The sequence below is a fragment of the Sus scrofa genome, chromosome 1 (genome assembly GCF_054392235.1).
Source record: "Sus scrofa isolate SSC_HxYL_T2T_F1_AM1 chromosome 1, Sscrofa_HxYL_maternal_Yorkshire_Landrace_v2.0, whole genome shotgun sequence".
NCBI lineage: Eukaryota > Metazoa > Chordata > Mammalia > Artiodactyla > Suidae > Sus > Sus scrofa.
In genome coordinates, this window is record NC_139383.1 from 256,645,330 (window position 1) to 256,664,879 (window position 19,550).

Here is a 19,550-nt window from a genome sequence, read left to right on the forward strand (position 1 = left end):
TAATCCCACATGCTTATGGAGAATGGGTATTTTATTAAAACACCAGGCAGTGAAGTATTTCTGCAGACCAAATGTTGATTTTGCACTTCTTTACTCACGGTCAACTCATATTAAGTCTGCACGTCCCTTTTATTGTCTTCTTAATATCTTTCATATCCATGCCCATCTCTATCATTGTCATTTGCCCAGATTACCATAGCATTTTCTCAGACCTCAACTGCATTACCATACCTTTAATCATCCTTCGTAATTTGATCAGAATGGCAGAAGGGGGTTTCAAATATGCAAATCTGGTCTTTTTCCTTTTTTTTTTTTAAATCCTTCAGTAGTTCTTTGTTTAAAGGATAAAATTTAAATTTCTGTTTTTACTGAACAAAACCGTCATGATCTGCTCCTTTCCATCATTTGCACTCCTTCCACAACTATTATTCTGGGCACCCTTAATTACTGTATTTAATTGGTACTAATTAAGTATACCCAGAACTGTTTGTGATATATTCAAATACTTGTGACTATCCCAGCTGTTTTGTGACCCTAATCCTTTTACCAGATTAATTCTGACTGAAATATCCTCTTATAGACAACTCCACGTTAACTTAGCTATACAATTGTTTTTCAAGATTTGGCTTAATTTGCTCTGAGAAGTTCCCTTCCTCAGTTTAGGTTAAAGCTCCCACTCCCTACTGCCATCCTCTCCATCTGCATATCTAAATTCATGCCCTCTATTGTATTTTGCTTGTGTGCCTCTACAATTAGAGTGTGAGTAAATTAAATATAATTTCAATTGTTTCATTCATCCTTTTATGGCCAGCAGGAATTACATTGGATTATATCTAGTGGGATCTTTAAAAAGCATTTATTCCATGAACGTACATATGACTAACATCAAATCCTCAAAGAAACCTCACTGATAAATGTTCTAATAAAATTTCTGCTTTCCACAAGTGCATATGATAGGGAAGAAAACCAAAGGAAACATTCAAAACAATGAAAAGACAACCTACTAAGTGGGAGAAATATTTGCAAATGATACAACTGATAAGGGGTTAATATAAAACATATATAAATAGCTCATACGCCTCAACATGTAAATTGGTGTAACCACTGTGGGAAAAAAGTATAGCGATTTTTCTAAAAAACTAAAAACAGAACTACTGTATGAAGCAGAAATTCCACTGTTGGGTATATATCTGAAAAAAACATATACACTAATTCAAAAAGATATATGCCTCCCACCAATGTTCATAGCAGCATTATTTACAATAGCCAAGATACCAAAAGAAACATAATTGTCCATCAAGAGTTAAATGGTTTAAAAAGATCTGGTGTATCTGTATAATGGAATGCTACTCAGCTATAAAAAGAAGGAAATTTTTCAATTTGCAACAATATGGATGGACTTGGAGGGTATTATGCTAAGCAAAATAAGTCATAAAGAGAAAGAAAAATACTGTATGATGTCACTTATATGTGGAATCTAAAAAATAAAACAAACTAGTGAATATAACAAAAAAGAAACAGACTCACAGATATAGAGAACTAGTGGTGCCAGTAGGGAGAAGGAAGGGGGGAGGGGCAAGGTAATGGTAGGGGATTAAGTGGTACAAACTATATATAAAATTCTCTATAAGGATATGTTATACAACATAAGGAATATAGTCAATATTTTCTAACTATAAATGGTATATGACCTTTAAAAATTGGGTCATTATTTATATATCTGAAATGTATAATATTATATATCAACTATACCTCAGTAAAAAAAAAAATGGTGCTTAGGAGTTTCTGCTGTGGCCCAGTGGGTTAAGAATCTGATTGCAGTGGCTCAAGTCACTGCAGAGGCACAGGTTCAATCCCTGGTGGCACAGGTCACAACAACAGCTCGGATTCCATTTCTGGCCTGGGGAGCTTCCATATACTGCAAGTGCACCCATTTTAAAAATGGTGCTTTACTCTTAAAATCAGAGCCCTTTCCCTATTGCAACAAAATTGTAACAAAAAAATTGTAACAAAAACTACAGAGTAGCTACAGAGTAGCTATTCTTAGACCTTGATTGCATTAGAGTCAGGTGGCTTCTCCCACGGAAAATCTCAGTCTTTAAGGTTAGTGTCTGGCTTGAGCATCTGCATTCTACCAGATGATTCTAATGACCAATGAACTCTGAAAACCAGAGCTATAGAGGGTACTTTAAATATTTTCTATTTGTTTTGCAATGTTTAAGAGGAAATACTGCTCCATTTTTACTAGCATATCTTATTCTATCCTCTGGGACTATCACATTGTCTACTTTCTTTGTCTTCGAAGCCAGTAAATTCTTGTCTTGATGCTCTCGAAAAAATTTCCCCTTAACACCTCCCTCCACTCATTTTAATTAAACCACATTTCCTAGGTCTTTGAAGACATCTCAAGTCTTAGACTGATCCATCCCTCCTGTGAGGCAGCCATGGATGAAAACACATCTTAGGAGTTCCCGTCATGGCGCAGCAGAAACAAATCCGACTACGAACCATGAGGTTGGGGGTTTGATTCCTGGCCTTACTCAGTGAGTTAAGGATCTGGCGTTGCCATGGGCTGTGTGTAGGTGGCAAATGCGGCTCGGATCTGACGTTACTGTGGCTGTGGCATAGGCTGGCAGCTGTAGCTCTGATTAGACCCCTAGCCTGGGAACCTCCATATGCCACAGGTGCATATGATAGGGAAGAAAACCAAAGGGAACCTTCAATACAATGAAAAGACAACCTACTAAGTGGGAGAAATATTTGCAAATGATACAACTGATAAGGGGTTAATATAAAACATATATAAATAGCTCATATGCCTCAACATGTAAAAGGACAAAAGACAAAAAAAATTTCTTAGATGACCCTCTGGGACTTTGCTGATCACTTGCAAAGGAAACTACATATGGCATTTCTCAAGAAGCTTTCAGCATAACCTGAGCATTTCAGGTGCCTAAATGGAAGGAAACCCATGAATTCTGTAGCTCTTTCTAACACACAATATCTTAAATAGCATATTTTTCCCCAAAGCAAGATTTGTATTAATTTATAAAACTCACACAAAGTGATATAAAGGAGTTCATGGTCTGATAATGCCCTATGGGAAAGTACTTTTAGAAATAAAATCCAATAGTGTTCTACTTTGACTCTTTGTAGACTTAAAAGATGATTAAAAGAAACTCCAATAGGTTTTTGTGTTTTCAACTTTTGTAGCTGTGAATGACTCGGAATTCTGCTATCACTCTTATTGTAGTACTTCAAAGTATTTAAAAATCTGTTATGCAGGAAAGTAGCATTCATGTTTCACTTGGAAGCATTAATGCCTTTTCCTTACTACAAGAGGAAAGATGGTAAGAAATGAAAAGTTAACTATTCTTACTGTCAAGGGACATTTATATGAGATTTGGGGTTTGTTATAAATTTGTGCATTGCGTGCTTGTCAGCACACCAATGCCAGGTATCAGCACCAATTTTTAAACAGATGATTTCTTAAAGACAATAGTTCATACCACATTTTCATTAATAAGGATTTTAGGCTTGAAAACCATGTGTACATTATAAAAGAAGGGAAACATGGAACTTGGTATGAACAGGATTAAGAAGAGCATCCCGTTTCTGATGATTCTTTGTGTTATAAATGGAAACAGATCTGTGTTACTCCCTTAAGATATGAACCGCTGATGCCAGGCACAGCACCCTAAGCACTGGTGTCTCAACTGGGGATACAAGAATCTTAGGCACCTTGGATTCGCCCCAGTTATATTCACGAGCAGCCCTTTAAAAGTTGCCCAGGCAGGAGTTCCCGTCATGGCGCAGTGGTTAACAAATCCATTAGGTTACAGGTTCGATCCCTGGCCTTGCTCAGGGGTTAAGGATCCGGCGTTGCCATGAGCTGTGATGTAGGTTGCAGACACGGCTCAGATCCCGCGTTGCTGTGGCTTTGGCATAGGCCGGTGGCTATGGCTCCAATTAGACCCCTAGCCTGGGAATCTCCATATGCCGTGGAAGTGGCCCTAGGAAAGGCAAAAAGACAAAAAAAAAAAAAGTTGCCCAGGCAATAGCAATTTTAATAACAATAACCCCATTTACTGAATGTGCATGTGCCTAGTGCTGTGCTGGGTATAATTTCTATGAACTAAATTAATCCACACTGTGTGACAGAGGCATTTTATTATTCTCATTTTATAAATACAAAACAATATTCAGAGAACTGAGATGACTTGCCTAAAGTCATATAACTGGAGAACCGGGATACCTGGATTGAATCTTGATCTGTGTAATTCCAGCTTCCAAGTCCCTAACCTTTATGTACAATAATGAGCTCAGGCATCCTTCTGAAACAGCCTGCCCCAGTCCCCTCTTTGCAGACAGTGACTCTGTGTCTCCTACTACAATGTGAGTGCAGCCATTGTCCTTGGTGTTTTTCTTAAAGTATTCTTCTATTTAGCCTATTTATCCTTTACCTAGTTTTGGCATTTAAAAAAAAAATTTTGTTACCCAGCTCTGAAATTATTTTTTTTCCTTTTTATGGCCACACCTGCAGCATATGGAAATTCCCAGGCTAAGGATGGAATCTGAGCTTCAGCTGAGGCCTAAACCACAGCAACAGCAATGCCAGATCCAAATCACATCTGTGACCTATACCACAACTCATAGCAATGCTAGACCCTTAACTGGGTGAGGCCAGGGACCAAATCTTCATTGTTATGGACACTGTGTTGGATTCTTAACCCACTAAGCCACAATGGGAACTTGTGAAATTTCTTAAGAACTTAAGTTCATGGAACTTCTGAAATTTCTTAAGAACTTAAGTTCATGAAAAGTTCTTTAAATAATCCATTCCTTCTTGTGATGATCATTATACAACTACCTATGTGATTTAAAAAATAATAAAAAATTTAAAAAATTAAAAATAATAATAATCCATTCCTTCAATAAATAAAGGAAGGTATCTTTTCTCCTTGGACTGCTACCCAGTATTCTTCAGGAATCTATTTTTTCTTAGATAAATCACTGAAGGAGAACAATGGGAACTGCTATGAAAATTGCAATGCAATGCAATGACATGTGTAGAAGGTAAACCATGGTGCTTGATACATAGAAGGCATTCTGTTAGTTCCACCACACACCACACTAACATGTCCCTCCTCATAGACTGGTCTGGAAAGTCCTTAGCTTTCCAACTATATGTACTGTTTTGTTTGAGTTATTTCTGAGCAATAAGAACACAGACATTGAGATTCTTCATGTCAGTTATTGAGAAGCAGGAAAATATGCTCTTAGTGTATGCCAGAAAACTCAGGAATTGTCCTTTCAAATCACCTAACCAATCATGCCACCCTTTTCTTTTTCCTGCCAGAGTACTTTGCAATAAAAGTTTAAATAAAAAGTTCTCAAAATCTTGATCATTGGGAATATTGTTATCTAATATTGATGTCCACATAACAATGCTTTAAAATGTTAAATCATGTTTAAATTCAGATGAAATTCCAGTTTTCTAGCACTCAAACTTAAGTCCCAGTATTAACTCATACTTGGAATAGGGTTATCATTTGTGTGTACATTCCAAAAAGTCATGAAGATCAGAAATACACAGTTTTGTGGGGTTTAGTGGTCGCTAATAGATGATTCCATAGTAATTTTCTGAGAAACAAATATATCTCATTTAGAATAAAACCCAAACTTCCAAGGAACTCCATGAGATACACATAATTCCTATATTAAGATAAGAGAGCTGAGACCTTGAGAAGTAAATTTATCTAAGAGCACAAAGTAAGATTTACTGATGACTTGTGCCTCTCTACCCAGGTTTCCCCCAAAAAAACAAGGAGGGTGAGAAACTGGTATGGGATCCCACTAAAAGGAGCTTATGCAGGCTCAGCATCCCAGGTGATGGGCTTTCTTCCCCAGAGAACTGAAACACTGCACTGGTCACAAGGTCTTCAGATACTAGGGCATGAGCATGCTGACTCCCATAAATAACAGGGACCCAAAATGCAACTGGCCAGTTAATTCCTCCCTTAATAAAGCCATTTTCCCATGTTTACCTTTTAAAAGGAGGACCCTCAACTTCATCCGTGGAAACCTTGGTTCCAGTGTACCATTCTTTGCAGTGGTGAGAGATTATTAGATGACAATGTGTATCTCTGTGCCACAGATCTTGCTTTTGCTATTTCTTTTTCCCGTAAAGCTTATTTCTTATCCCTTACCATAAATTGATGTGGAATTCATCCCAGTCCTTTCCCTGACAGGGAAGAGCCTCCAAGGAGTACACTCAGCACCATACTGCCTTTCTATTTTTGAGTGGAAAAGTTGTTTTAAACTTCTTTTAGTAGAAGGGAGAATTTTTTAATTAATTAATTTATTTATTTATTTTTAGGGCTATACCTGAGGCATATGGAGATTCCCAGGCTAGGGGTTGAATCAGAGCTATAGCTTCTGGCCCTTGCCACAGCCATAGCCACTGGGGATCCGAGCTGCATCTGCAACCCACACCATAGCTCATGGCAAGGCCAGATCCTTAACCCACCCAGCAAGGCTGGGGATTGAACCTGTGTCCTCAAGGATACTAGTTGGGTTCATTAACAGCTGAGCCATGTCAGTAACTCCAAAGAAGGAATCTCTAAATTAATTATGAGCAAAAGAAGAATCCTCCATTTGTTTAAAAACATGGCTACAATAACTGTGCCTAGTGTAGTGCCATTGAAGTACTCTTCTCTCACTTCCTCTACTTCTTTACTCTTTTACTGAAAAATGAAATTCATACACACAAATACTAATATTAATTACTTCTTTATCTACTTTAACCTACTGCAAACAATTATTTTATCTTTCAAGGAATTTTAAAGGCTATCATATTAATTCTAGGAAAACACTGTAATTTTCTCTTGTTCCATCTCTAATCTTCCTGCCGTTTTATTTTCCCTTGTATTTAAGTTGCCTTCACAATTCTTTTCCTGCCTTGGTTGTTCAGGTCTTCATGGCTCATATACTTCCTAATCTTGGAAATGTATTAACTTCTCAGCCTTTCTTATTTTATTGAGAAAATATTTACTGAGAATCTATGATATCCCAGTACTCTGAGAAGTCCTTCGTATATATTTGAAAATAAAACTAACACAGTCTCTGCACTCCTAGGACTTACATTCTACTGCAGGAGAGAGATAATAAGCAATTACCTGAGTATTTATAAAATACTGAATTGTAAATTTTTATGAAAAAATAGAATTAATAGAGAGCAAAAAAAGTGAAAGAAATCATTGCAGCCTTGAGAGCCCCTCCGTACCTTGTCTCTCTCTCCATTTTGGAGAACTCTGATCAGACACTCTTCTCTCCATGTCAGTTCATACCAACACCACTGCCTTCAGCCCCACCTCTACTTCTCCCTAGACTTGTCTGTGTCTCCTAAGAGCTTCCAAAACCATGCTTCATATTAATTCATCCAGTTAATTTTAATGGAATTGAAGTTATTTTCAAGAAATTAAGTACTATCGTATTGGTAACAATTTACAAAGGACAGAAATTTGATTTGTGAAACATCATAGTAATATCACTGGACCTCCACGCTTGTAATGCTCTGAAAATTCACATGCATAATTCCATCTGGATGGAGAACCGTCAGCCAAACAAGGACAGATTTATGCATTCGTTTTAAAACTTGAGCTTAAAAAAAATTAATTTCAAACATTTAAACTCAGCCAGCATCACTTTTTAAAACTTGAAGTGGGCAAGTGCAATTGAAGTGTACTAATGACTTTCGGTGTAGTTTTAACCTACATTAATCAGAAGTGTTCTCATTGTTTGCAGATGGACTTTACAGAAATGGCTTTGCAAGTTTTGCTTACCCATTCTGGCAGTTGGAAGCAGAATAATTTATTTGTGAAGCATCCTTTATGCAAACCATATCCATTCCCCAAATGTTCCCTTGAATTAAATAAGGCAAGAGTGTAGACAGAATAAATTAAAGAAAATCATAGCATGCAAATATTATAGAAGGAATTAATTAAAACCCAATGGCATTTGGCCAGAAAAAGAGAGAGGAAAAACAAATAAGTATGTTCCAAAAAAAGGAAAAATAACTTTACATGATATTTACAGGAAATAGAATGTTGAAAGTGATAGAGAATATCTGAAACTGGCACTATTATGAAGGGGGTAATTGCTTACTCTACCAAAAAGTGAATAAACAGAATTCAGAGTTAAGTGTGACTTTGATGTTAGATAAGTCTACAGTTACATATAAAACAGGATTTTCTTCTAAGAAATTACCACAAATTGCATTCAGCTAAGCTGTAGTTATAACTGATAGGAAGAATTTTAATAAAGTAGGTTTTAAGGTCTCCTGTGATATATTCAGCTTTATTTCAGTTGTGTAATCACAGCAATGAAATAAGTAAAAATACACTGCACCTACTTGAAGAACTCTGCCCAAACATTTCTGGGCAAAGTCAAATGGTTATGCATTCTTCTAAAATAATGCCACAATGTCTATTACTGAGATTATTAAGCAGCTGGGTCACTGGGTTTATTAGGTCTTCTGGTTGCCTGTAGGTTTGAAATGATCCTTTCTATATCAAGCCTAGGTAAAATTTCATTTTAAATGTTAAATGCTGAATAAATTCATGGTCTAGTGGTGGAGATTATAGTACAATGGGCTGTGAGATGCAAGAGACTTTTGCAAAGCTGTTTGAGAGCAGAGGCCAATTCCTCACGTGGTCTGGGAAGAGTCAGGGAAGGTTGCATGCTTGGTGTACTTGCAATGGCTCTTAAAAGATGGTCAAGAAGATAAAGATGACAAGGACATTTTAGACATAAGAGAGAGCATGTGCAAATACACAGAGGTGTGAAGTTCTCCATCCAAGTCACCTCCCAATATTTGGCAATGCTCTTTGAGCAAGAACAGAACTGAGCAGAGAGCAAGAGTGAAACTAGAAGGCAAGCAGTAGACAGATGTAGATCAGCCTTGCTTCAGGGAGCCAGGAAAAGTCCTCCGGGCCAGGCAAGAGCCCAGTGTGGAACAGACTGGGCAGGGTCTATGGTGAACTATGTATCCTGGATTCTTTCCCAAAGGAGGTATCCCCTAACCACTTCCAGCTGTATATTGATTGCATTGTGTGAATGAAATATTTTGTATGAAATAGTGCTGTTTAAATGAGGAAGTTAATTTAAGCTTTAAGAAATTAGACTAAAGGCCAAAACAAACCCTTCCATGAGCAAATTCAGGTTGAATAGGTTTCCATTTTGCAACCTCTGCTATAATATATATAACAATAATACCCAAATTGAATTAATCCTAACCCATGGTATATATAATCTTCCAGATCTACAAGATGGGCCTTTTAATTCTCTGTCAATGTTATCAGTATATTGTCTTATAATTTCTTTTCTCTTAAAATGAAGGAAATGATTGAGTTATATGAAATCCCCAATTAATTAATATAACCATATCTTTTAAATTGTATCCTGTAGGGCAAGGGTACCCATGTTTATACACATAACAGAATCTTGCAGAATGTTTGTTAAAACTTTAGATTTCTGACATTAACTAAAACCAATAATGTCAAAATCCCAGGACCCCAGGAACCTGCCTTTTCAGCAAGCTCTCCAGATTTTTCTGATACAATGGTCTCATAACCACACATTGACAATCTCTTATCTAAAGAAGGCTCAGTGTGAGTGGAAAGATTGATCCATTTCTCACTATGTACACTGAACATGACCTGAAGCAGAAGCTAATAAAAGTCCATAAACCTGAGATAATCAGAATTTAAAATTAGAACCTACCTGATGATGGAGGACCTATGTCTGTCTCACCAAATCTTCTCCTTTAGACTTGCAGTCACTCACTGAGAGGAAACCTGGAAGCAACATAGAGTCAAGTTTTTCCACATGATCTGGCTCTTCCTTACATGCTCCTATCTTAATCTCTAACCAATAGTCTTATAATTACAGAAACAATAAAAACCTGCACATTGCATTTCTTGTCATTCCATGGTCTTATAGAATTTTTTTGCATGCTAGTGCCTTGTAGAGCCTGGGTCCACTGCCTGCAAAGCACTTCCTTATTCAATTATTCACCTAGCAAGTATTCATCTTTCCTTTAAGATTTGAGCCAAATGATACCTCCTTACTGGTAAAGTTCTCCCACCAAACCCAGGTGATTTATTGCTCTTATCTCTGGTTCCCACAGCAATTGGTTCAGATGGTTGTAATATATTTCATTACAATTATACTTATTTTACTATCTCTTTTATTAGACTTTACAGTCAAAATAGTAAATTTGGTAGCCCTTCACAATACCAAGTGATGGATTCAACTTAAAATATATTTGTGAAAAGGCTGCCAACATGGAGGGCCCTGGAGCAATTCAGCCACAATCAATCCAGTCCAACCGTAGCTGAGTTAATTAACATTTTTTAATCTTTTTGTCGAATAGAGGTCTATTAAGAAATTCTAAGCAGTTCAATTACTAGATACTACTTTTACATTCTACTGTCTTAATTGGTGAGGGCTATTCCACTGTTACATGCAGGTTGTTTGCAATACAGTTTTCCTTTTCTTTTTTTTTTTTTTTTTTTTTTTTTTTTGGCTTTTGTCTTTTTTAGGGCCTCACCCACGGCATATGGAGGTTCCCAGGCTAGGGGTCGAATCAGAGCTACAGCTGCCAGCCTATACCACAGCTGTAGCAACATGGGTTCTGAGCTGTGTCTGTGACCTACACCACAGCTCACAGCAGTGCCGGATCCTTAACCCACTGAGCGAGCCCAGAGATTGAACCTGCAACCTCATGGCTCCTAGATAGATTCATTTCCATTGTGCCACAATGGAAACTCCTAAGAGTTTTCTTTACCATACAATTGTTGTACTAGTAAAGGACAGGATCTCTATTAAAACTCATTTAATAATTAGAGAGAGACAACATGCAATACCATAAAGAGCATGGGTCTTGGAGTCAGATAAACCTAGGCTCAAACTATAAATATACCACTCTGTGACTGTCTTTTTATTACCTCGAGCTTCTGTGACTTCACCTGTAAAATGGAAAATGTTTCACAGGGCCAAGAGCTAATAAGATAATTAAATATATGAGAATATACCTAGCATATTGGTAATCACTCACAAATTTGTTACTGATGTTGTATAAAACAGTTGTACCAGGCAAGTCATGATGAGCACGTGCTGACTTTGAAAGAGCACAGATACCAGAAAACAGAATAAGCAGTGGGCCCTAGTAGGGCCTCAGAGCCTCCCCCAGGACCTGCTGAGCTTATAGGGCTCAGAATCTGGCCTTTGTTTTTTTTTTCTTTTTTTAAAATAGTTTTATTGTGGTATAATTTGTATATAACAAAATGAACATACTTCAAATATACAGTTTTATGAGTTTTGGTATATGGACTCACCCATGAAACCATCACCCCAACCCAAATACTGCCTACATCCCTCACCCTGAACGTTTCTTCTTTTTAGTCCCAGAAATTTGAATTTGTCAGTGTGCAAAGGGTTAACCGATCTCTTAGGAGCTAGTTTATAACAACTAAATTCTTAAGAGATAGGTGGAAAAGCAGACACTAGCAGATTTGTTACCTTACCATGGAAGAATAAATACTTCCAACATGGACACTCTTTCCCTAATGTTAGATACAAGATTCTTCAGTAGTCTGGAAATGAACACATCATCAGAAGGTTGCTCAGTACCAGAGAACCAGAGCAGAGGAACTGGATGCTCTTGGGGACTATTTTAACAAAGATATAGAAAAACCAGCAATCTCTCCTTGTCCCTCAATCCTGTTCACTTTTCTGGTGACCAGACCTATGTCATTTGGGTAAAGATTTTCTATATTGGTCAAAATTTCCCCTTTTCTAGACTTGAGCAAATAAGACTTCTCTTTTGTTCATAGGAACATGCACACAGCAGAGGATACAGTGACACTTTTCCTTGTTTTAGCCTGGCCACTTTAATAAGGTTTGGACATTGAATATAACATAGTCAATTATCTCCAAACTATATGGTTATGTCTGCAGATGATTAAACTCATGGATGTTGTGTGCAAAGTCCTATGAGGTACCCTCACAGAGGATGATTTTATCTACCTATAAGCGCTAAAGCCACTCTGCCATGGCTCCTACAGAAATGGCAGTACCAATACTCACTGGCCCCACATAGGCATGTAAAACATTTTCATTTCACACTGCAGAAGGACTAGCAACGTTAACTCTGTAACATGTCTTCATGGTGAATCCCACGGTCATGTCTCAAGGATACTTGGTGTTATGGGCAGTCATCACTTCGGCTCAAGTGGATGATTTACAGGAATATTTAAATATGTTTCAGCAAGTTAAACTTGTCAGCACATGTGAAAACATTTAAATTATAATGAAAGTCTGTGACCTTAACACAAATATGAAGTCAATATCAAAAGACCTCTTGCCATAATTAATGTCCTCCATGAATTGAGTCTCTTTGAAATGACTTTTTAACCAACCTCTTAAACAAGTTAACCACTGAACATATTTCCTAATTGAAATATTTCTAGCATTAATTTTTATGGAATTAAAGAATTTTAAAGGCTAGAAATTATTCAATCTTTCTCAGAGTGGGAACACTTTTGTCTCCAGTAAGAGCTTAATAAATGAAACTCTTTGCCTCTATTAATAGAGGATGATACACAATTTAATTTGTATTCACGTTTTAAGAAAAATTACTGGAGTTCCCGTCGTGGCTCAGTGGTTAACGAATCCGACTAGGAACCATGAGGTTGTGGGTTTGATCCGTGGCCTTGCTCAGTGGGTTAAGGATCCAGCGTTGCCGTGAGATGTGATGTAGGTTGCAAACGTGGCTTGGATCCTGCGTTGCTATGGCTCTGGCGTAGGTCGGTGGCTAAGGCTCCGATTAGACCCCTAGCCTAGGAATCTCCATATGCCACAGGAGTGGCCCTAGAAAAGGCAAAAAGAGAAAATTAATTAATTAATTAATTAATTAACAAAAAATTATTTTAAAAAGATTACTATTGTGAAATAATGAATAAACTTCAAAAAAGGAAGTCTAGGTATCGGTACAGTAGGGAATCAAGTAATGCCAAATGAGAGCTTTAAACCTTCATTGTGCTGTAAAGTTTTGAGTATCAAAGAATGTAAATTACTTTTTTTTTTGGCTGTGCCCACAGCATCCAAAAGTTCCCAGATCGGGGATAGAACCCATGCCCCAGCAGTGATTCAAACTACTGCAATGACAGTGCCAGATCTTTAACCTGCTACACCACAAGAGAACTCTGAATGTACATTACTTTTTTTTTCCCACTGTACAGCAAGGGGATCAAGTTATCCTTACATGTATATATTAAAATTACATTTTTCCCCCACCCTTTGTTCTGTTGCAACATGAGTATCTAGACAAAGTTCTCAATGCTACTCAGCAGGATCTCCTTGTAAATCTATTCTAAGTTGTGTCTGATAAGCCCAAACTCCCGATCCCTCCCACTCCCTCCCCCTCCCATCAGGCAGCCACAAGTCTCTTCTCCAAGTCCATGATTTTCTTTTCTGAGGAGATGTTCATTTGTGCTGGATATTAGATTCCAGTTATAAGTGATATCATATGGTATTTGTCTTTGTCCTTCTGGCTCATTTCACTCAGGATGAGATTCTCTATTTCCATCCATATTGCTACAAATGGCATTATGCCATTCTTTTTTATGGCTGAGTAGCATTCCATTGTGTATATATACCACCTGTTATGAATCCAGTCATCTGTTGATGGACATTTGGGTTGTTTCCATGTCCTGGCTATTGTGAATAGTGCTGCAATGAACATGCTGGTGCATGTGTCTCTTTTAAGTAGAGTTTTGTCTGGATAGATGCCCAAAAGTGTGTTTGTGGGGTCACATGGAAGTTCTATGTATATATTTCTAAGGTATCTCCAAACTGTTGTCCATATTGACTGTACCAGTTTACATTCCCACCAGTAGTGCAGGAGGGTTCCCTTTTCTCCACAACCCCTCCAGCACTTGTTATTTGTCGATTTATTAATGATGGCCATTCTGACTGGTGTGAGGTGGTGTCTCATGGAAGTTTTGATTTGCATTTCTCTTACAATCAGCGATATTGAGCATTTTTTCATGTGTTTGCTGGCCATCTCTATCTCTTCCTTGGAGAAATGTCTACTCAGGTCTTTTGCCCATTTTTCCATTGGGTTGTTGGCTTTTTTGCTGTTGAGTTGTATAAGTTGCTTGTATATTCTAGAGATTAAGCCCTTGTCTCTTGCATCATTTGAAACTATTTTCTCCCATTCCATAAGTTGCCTTTTTGTTTTCTTTTCAGCTTCTGTTGCTGTGCAAGAGCTTTTCAGTTTGATTAGGTCCCATGGGTTTATTTTTGCTCTTATTTCTATTGCTTTGGGAGACTGACCTCAGAAAATATTCATGAGGTTGATGTCAGAGAGTGTTTTGCCTATGTTCTCTTCTAGGAGTTTGATGGTGTCCTGTCGTATATTTAAGTCTTTCAGCCATTTTGAGTTTATGTTTGTGCATGGTGTGAGGGTGTATTCTAGTTTCATTGCTTTGCATGCAGCTGTCCAGGTTTCCCAGCAATGCTTGCTGAATAGACTTTCTTTTTCCCATTTTATGTTCTTGCCTCCCTTGTCAAAGATTAATTGACCATAGGTGTCAGGGTTTATTTCCAGGTTCTCTCTTCTGTTCCATTGGTCTGTCTGTCTGTTTTGGTACCAGTACCACACTGTTTTGATGACTGTGGCTTTGTAGTATTGCTTGAAGTCTGGGAGAGTTATGCCTTCTGCTTGGTTTTTGTTTCTCAGGATTGCTTTGGCGATTCTGGGTCTTTTGTGGTTCCATATAAATGTTTGGATTGTTTGTTCTAGTTCTGTGAAAAATGTCATGGGTAATTTGATGGGGATTGCATTGAATCTGTAGATTGCTTTGGGTAGGATGGCCATTTTCACAATATTGATTTTTCCAATCCTGGAACATGGAATATCTTTCCATTTCTTTACATCTTCTTTGATTTCTTTGATTAAAGTTTTATAGTTCTCGTCATATAGGTCCTTTACCTCCTTGGTCAGATGTATTCCGAGGTATTTGATTTTGTGAGGTACAATTTTAAAAGGTATAGTATTTTTGTATTCCTTTTCTAATATTTCATTGCTGGTATACAGAAATGCAACTGACTTCTGAATGTTAATCTTATATCCTGCTACTTTGCTGAATTTATTAATCAGTTCAAGTAGTTTTGGGGTTGAGTCCTTAGGGTTTTCTATGTATAGTATCATGTCGTCTGCGTACAGTGACAGTTTTATCTCTTCTCTTCCTATATGGATGCCTTTTATTTCTTTTGTTTGTCTAATTGCTGTGGCTAGGACTTCCAAAACTATGTTGAAGAGCAGTGGTGAGAGTGGGCATCCCTGTCTTGTTCCAGATTTGAGCGAGAAGGCTTTCAGTTTTTCCCCATTGAGTATTATATTTGCTGTGGGTTTATCACAAATGGCTTTGATTATATTCAGGAATGCTCCCTCTATACCCACTTTGGCGAGGGTCTTGATCATGAATGGATGTTGGACTTTGTCAAATGCTTTTTCTGCGTCTATTTCAATGATCATATGATTTTTGACTTTTCTTTTGTTAATGTGGTGTATGATGCTGATTGATTTGCGTATTTTGAACCATCCTTGTGAACCTGGGATGAACCCTACCTGGTCATGGTGTATAATTTTTTTGATATGTTGTTGGATTTGGTTGGCTAAGATTTTGTTGAGAATTTTTGCATCTATACTCATCAAAGATATTGGGCGATAGTTTTCTTTTTTGGTGGTATCTCTGTCTGGTTTTGGAATGAGGGTGAAGGTGGCATCATAGAATGTCTTTGGGAGTATTCCTTCTTCTTCAACCTTTTGAAAGAGTTTATGAGGATGGGCACCAATTCCTCTTTATATGTTTGATAGAATTCGCCTGTGAAGCCATCTGGTCCTGGACTTTTATTTGTAGGGAAGTGTTTTTATGATCTTTTCAATTTCATTTCTAGTGATCAGTCTGTTCAGTTGGTCTGTTTCTTCTTGATTCAGTTTTGGCAGGCTGTAAGATTCTAGAAAATTGTCCATTTCTTCCAGATTGTCTATCTTGTTGCCATATAGTTGTTCTGAATATACATTACTTTTGACCTGAGATCCCTTTTTGGACACTTCCCCTTCAATTTAAAATGAATAAATGATTACTGAGCACTGGCTAGGCAAGCAGACACAATGCATTAGTCAGGAGCACTAGGTTAGGCATTATGGTGAATTAACAAGAAATTTAGGTTGCAGATAATTTAAACTTTTTTCATGATACACAATTTTTCTGGTTTACTGATTTACAAATGTGAAAATCTGCTTGGGTTTGATTTGATTTTGTGGACCATACTTGAATTACATTTGTCAATTTCTAAATTATGTATTCTTTAAACTAATAAAACCAATGATAAAAGCATCTGCGCTTATAGTCTCCTGTGACTTGCCTGAAAATTATTTGTCAAATAAATTGTTGGTCCCTTAAGTATATTTAAATTAAGCCTCCAATAAAGTACTGAGTTAACTAGTTTAAACCTGTTATAGAGTCCATGAACATGCATCTACGTTGTGCTCAGTGCTGAGAACACAGTCAGTAAACACAAATGAGATGGCATCTTCAATCTGTGTGCTCCTTGAAGGCTTGGACTATCTCATATGTTAGCATGCAGACCTACATTCTTGGCTATGTCCTACTACAAGGTATCCTTTTGCAATTTTTAGGAATACACATTTTGCCTGGCAGGTTCCACCCAGCATTTTGGTTGTGTTCTCCTGTGACAGTGGAACTCACACTAATTTCACTGGCAGAGCACCTGAAAAACAGTGTTCTCTGAAGAAGTAAAGCTGATCTAGCATAAAAACGAGGAAGAATTTCTCTGCAGAAAAAGGACTCCACTGCATGAATAAATTATGTAATTATAATCAGGAGTACATATTTTCACATATTAAAAAGCTGTTGAATAATACAAAATTGAGAGTTTTGAAAATGAATGTGCACCAGTGAAAGAAGAGTTAAGCATTTAAATAACATTACTTGAGAATGCTGATAAGTTGAAGAATCAATGAGCACATTAAGGTTAATAGAGGATATTCAAGAGTTGTCCTTCATTAGGAAAGAGGCACTAATCATGATGATGACTCTACCCTGAGTATCCAGAAGGTGTTCTCCCCATCCTTACCTGCATGACCCATAAGTCTGACCAGCAGAATGGTCAAAGAGGTTGGAGGAGAGAGGCAATGGGAAGAGTACAGGAATTTCCCACAAGCTGGCATGAGATTCCCATCAACCATATGCAGAAATTCTGGCACTTGTCCAGGATTTTGGCACTGGGATTAGTGGATATTCAGGTGTTCTTCATGCTGTTGTAATGCACATGGGTATATCCAGGTTGCGGAATTAGCTCAATCACGTGGAGTGATTCTCCTAAAGACAAAAATCCTGCCTTATCCACCTTTGCATTTTCTGAAAACTGAGCCTTCACATAGAAAAAATTTTTCAGAAATTTGTTGTATGTATGACTGAACCATATATACTGTAATATATACTGTAATGTATATATTATATGATTTTTTCTAACCATATATAATGTAAATAATGTAACATACACATTATATATGATCTTTTACTAATCTTAAATAATGGTCAATAATGCATCTTGAGAAGACAAATTTAATTGAACCCCAAAAGTCCAGTTACAGTACAAGGCTGACTCGCACACTCCCTGAATTCACCAACACCTTCTTTGTGAGCATTTTTCCTCATGTCCGGTTTGGCTGCTATAGGCCATGTCATTCCCCAGGACATCTCATCGTGGAAAGCAAACGGAATACAGAATGATGTTCCAAGGAGTTTGCCTTGCCTATGAGGGAAGCAGCTAATGTCCTTGAAGACTTCTTATAAAAATATTAGATTCATTTAGCTAAGTGGCCTTAAAATACCTGTTGTAGGAAACTTAGTTATTCACAACTCAGTGAGGCTCTGTGTGGTCATGTTTTGCTTAAAACATAAAGTATGACTGCTAATATTTTTTCTAAATTAAAAACTTCCCCTATCCTTTCCTACTTTTGTGCCCCTGCTATTTCTAGTGATTCAGTATTTGCTAGTCATGTAACTAGATGGAAGCACAAGATTATAGTGTGAAAATAAAGAACAGAAGTGGGGGGTGGAAGGAGGAATAAAGGAAGGAGAGAGAACTTATCATTGCTTTCTAACATAAGATTCTATGATACATTTTATACATTTCTATGCAGGAGCCATCTTGTGATTTTTTAAAACCCCCTGTAAAAAGGAATCAACCAGAGGATACTTAGAATACCTTCCAGGGAAATGGTTTTAAAGACCTTTGTTATGAGTTGAATTATGTCCCCCAAATATTCATATGTTGAAGGCCTAAGCCCCCAACTCTGAAACCTTATTTGGAAAGAGGGCCATTGCAGATGGAATGAGTTAATATGAGGTCATACTAGGATAGGGTAAGCCCCTAATCCAATATGGTTGGTGTTCTCATAAAAAGGAAAATTCAGTGGGATTCAGCTGCAGCAGAACCAGATGGAGGAGATCCAGAATGGCTTCACTCAAATGCCTGGTCTTTCCACATGGCAGCTGGAGCAAAGCAGCCAGACTTCTTCCACGGCAGCTCAGGGCTCCAAATATGCCCACAGCAAAGAAGGGAGAGCTGTCACTTTTTGCAGGGCTGGGCTGAAAAGCTGGCACAACATCATGTCTGCACTATTTCATTAGTCAGAGCCAGCACAGAGCTTTCTCACCCTTTAGGGGAGGTGACATAGACCCATGTCTTGATGGGAGCAGAGTCTAAGAATGTGCAGCCTTTCTTAACCTGCTACAGGCCTCTCAGCAAAGATCACTTCCACGCATAGTTTGAGAAAACATTACTTTAATTACAATTAACGGGTCATTTTGATTTTTCCAAATCTTCCTTCAGGCAAGGGTTCATGAATTAAGGGACTGAACATATCTTACAATCAGCCCTAACTTGGTCCCCTTCTGTCATTTACATGTGTCTCATTATATCCTATGTGTATATTTATTTTTTATAATTATATTTATAAATGAATTCATAAATACTCAATAATTATATTTCAAGGCACCTTATCTTTTATATCTTCTGTAATTTCTCTTAGAGGGGAAAAAAAGGGAGGGGGGAGGGAATTTAGATAGAGAAATGGTCACAAGAAGAAGGTCACACAAAGATGAAGGCAAATATCATGATGCTTCTCTAAGCTAAGAAATGCCAAGACTTCTAGCAAACCATCAGAAGTTAGGTAAAGGACATAGAACATATTCTTATAGCCCTCAGAAGGAACAAACCTTCCAACAATTTGACCTTGGTCTTGTCGCCTCTAGAACTGCGAGAGCATATATTTCTGTTGTGTAAGCCACTCAGTTTGTGATACTCTATTATTGGAGCCCCAGCAAATGAGTAACTCCTTTGAAGTTATTGACTGGGAACAATAGTGTCTGTCTTGTCAAGACAAGCAA

At 37.5% G+C, this 19,550-nt stretch overlaps 1 non-coding gene across 1 annotated transcript in view; it reads right to left on the reverse strand.

The window, feature by feature from the left end:
• Window positions 1-19,550, reverse strand: part of LOC106509227 (uncharacterized) — a 434,083-nt gene that overhangs the window by 95,170 nt on the left and 319,363 nt on the right. Inside the window, exon 5 of the transcript XR_014825647.1 lies at window positions 9,784-9,857. This is a non-coding gene — a transcript (uncharacterized LOC106509227). The remainder of the gene's footprint in view (window positions 1-9,783; window positions 9,858-19,550) is intronic.